At 48.5% G+C, this 2,962-nt stretch overlaps 1 non-coding gene across 1 annotated transcript; it reads right to left on the bottom strand.

The window, feature by feature from the left end:
* Positions 1-2,613: 2,613 nt before the first annotated feature.
* TRNAR-CCU (transfer RNA arginine (anticodon CCU)) lies at positions 2,614-2,686 on the bottom strand. The gene has a single exon. It is a non-coding gene; the product is annotated as a tRNA-Arg (tRNA).
* Positions 2,687-2,962: the final 276 nt, after the last annotated feature.

The following is a 2,962-nucleotide window of genomic DNA, read 5'->3' on the forward strand; positions in this document are numbered from 1 at the left end:
CTCGTTCAGTCACTTTGTGACTCTTTGCGACCCCACAGACTGTAGCCCACCAGGCTCCTCTGTCCATGGGATTCTCCAGGCAAGAATACTGGAGTGGGTTGCCATGCCCTCCTCCAGGGGATCTTCCTGGATCAGAGATTGAACCCGGGTCTCCTACACTGGCAGGTGGATTCTTTTAACACTGAGCTACCAGCAAAGCAACCACTAAGAAAATGCAAGCAAGGATAACAGATACATTTAAAGGGAATTCTAAAACTCAACCACCTTTTAAACAAGGACAATCAGGCTACAAATAGCAAAATGATGGACATCATATCACATCACTAATTACAATAAACGTAGAGGATCAGACTCTCCAAAGAAAAGACAGAGATATTCAGAGTGCATTTTAAGAAGCGAGACCTAGTTGATACGCTGTTTATAAGAGACGTACTTTTAATACACAGATAAGCTGAAAGTACCGGGTGGGGAAAGGCGCGTACTGTCAGTAACTATGTCAACATCAGATCAAAGACACTTGAAGACGGAGTGTCCCCAGGAGTAAAGAGGGGCATTTCATGATAACAAAAGGGTCAATTTGTCACAAAGTCCTAACAGACACAAAGGTTTATGCGCTTCATAACAGAGCTTCGAGCTACATGTGGCAAGACTGGGCAGACGGAAGGGAGAGGCGGACAGAGGCCCAGGGAGCCTGCATGCGTGCGGGTCAGCATACAGACACAGGCCCCAGGCCAGCAGCCCCGGGCGTGCTCTGCACAAACCACCTACCGATCAAGAGAAAAACCCTGCCCCTCCGGAGCCGAGAGCTCCCGATGCTATCAGGTGAATGCGGGCAGCCGGGGAAGTCCCCTGCTCCTCGCTGCCTGCCGGGGGGTTCTTGGTGGTGAGTTTGGCTGCAAGAGGCATGTTGTTTCCAGCTGCTGATGGGTGACTAGGTAAGCTGAAACCGACCCTGGGCGTGTCAGGGGGCCGCTCTGGAGGTGGTCCCATCTCCCTCTGAGGTGGAGGTCATCTGCTCCCTAGGTGAGGTCACAGGGCGTCCGCACACCCGGACTCCTCCTGGCTGGTCCCGCTTGGGGCAACCCTCTGATCAGAGCATAGCAATGACCTTGAGTGTGGGAAGGCGGGGACTCACCTCTTTTCTCAGCTCGGAATACAGAGAAAGTTTACACCCAGGAAACAAGTCCAATACTCAGTGATAATCACTGAATTACAATTCCCCAAACTTTACCTGGGATTCCCTGGTAGCTCCACTGGTAAAGAATCTGCCTGCAATGCAGGAGACCCCAGTTTGATTCCTGGGTTGGGAAGGTCTCCTGCAGAAGGGAATGGCTACACACTCCAGTATTCTTGGGCTTCCCTGGTGGCTCAGCTGATAAAGAATCCACGTGCAATTCAGGAGACCTGGGTTCGATCCCTGGGATGGGAAGATCCCTTAGAGAAGGGAACGGCAACCCACTATATAGTCCATGGGGTTGCAAAGAGTCAGACACAACTGAGCAACTTTCACTCATTCACTCAAACTTGACTTATTGCAAAGGGAAGAAGTCCACTAGCAGATTAAATTGCTTTCCAGCAAAATTAAACATGTAACGAGAACAAACTAAATCTAGCCCCAGTGACGTGTGCCTGCCTTGTTCATGCATAGCCACAAGTCTTATACACTCATTTTAAAACAGCAACCCAAGGTCTAAAAGTGTAAGCAGTGGAAGGAGTTCCTAATAAACCGCAGTTCAGCTCTGGTTAAAAAAATAATAAGAATAACAGGGAACCAGGAAGTCACTGCGAATGAAAAGCAGAACAAGAGCCATTTGTCCCGGGAGGGACTGATGGAAGGTGAAGAGGAGAGGTGAGATTATCACTCATTATTTTTTGCTTCCACCTGAGGAGCCACAGCAGCACTGCACCAGAGAGGAGAGCGGGAGGAATGTCAACCCCACGCTCAGAAACCAGACTGGCTGGCAACACGCGATCAGGAACGGCACACATTCAGCAGGATGTGCAGGTCCATTATTTCATGGATAAGTGTTGGAATGTATCCTGAGGAAACAAGGATGAAGATGCACCTAGGTATTCAGCGATGAAGATACTGGGCTCCCTGGTGCCTCAGTCAGTAAAGAATTCGCCTGCAGTGCAGGGGACTCAGGTTCAACCCCTGGGTCAGGAAGATCCCCTGGAGAAAGGAATGACAACCCAGTCTGGGGAGATGCCATGGGTGGAGGAGCCTGGAAGGCTACAGTGCATGGGGTTGCAAGAGTCGGACACGACTTAGAGACTAAACCACCACTGCTATGAAGATACTGTTGAAGCTTTGTTTATGATACTAAAATGTATGAGGCTCTCTATAAATGTCCAGTGATAAGACATGATAAGAAATCACACACACACTCACACATACTCACACTCACACACACTCACACTCACACACACACACATCTATGCAGCAGGAAACTTGTTGCTGAAAAATGTGTATTTCTTACCCTGAATGATGTTTACCCTGGATTGTTGGAGGCGGGGCTAAGTTGAGAAACAAGACAGAATATTACATCCTGTAGAGTTCTAATAGTAAAATCTTTTTCCTTTTGGCCGTGCTGTTCGGCATGTGAGATCTAGCTCCCTGATCCGGGATCAAACCAGGGCCCCCTCCATTAGGAGTGCAGAGTCTTAACCACTGGACCACCAGGGAAGTACCATAGTTATGAGATCTTGTCCGTAAACTTACATGTGTACTTGTGCATATAAGATGCTATCCATGACTATTCCTGGGTTTGGGGATTATAGGTGATTTCTGTGTTCCAGTTTTTACTTCTGAGTTTCCTACAGGAATAAAACCTACTGCCCATAACTCTACTGTACCTAGTAACCAAGCCCAGTGAAAAGACAAGCACAAATTTGACCCTGCTTGGGGCTTTCCTGATATTACGGGATAGCTCTCCTCCTGTGATCCTAACCCCCCTAGCTC

This window comes from Bos taurus, chromosome 4 (assembly GCF_002263795.3).
Source record: "Bos taurus isolate L1 Dominette 01449 registration number 42190680 breed Hereford chromosome 4, ARS-UCD2.0, whole genome shotgun sequence".
NCBI lineage: Eukaryota > Metazoa > Chordata > Mammalia > Artiodactyla > Bovidae > Bos > Bos taurus.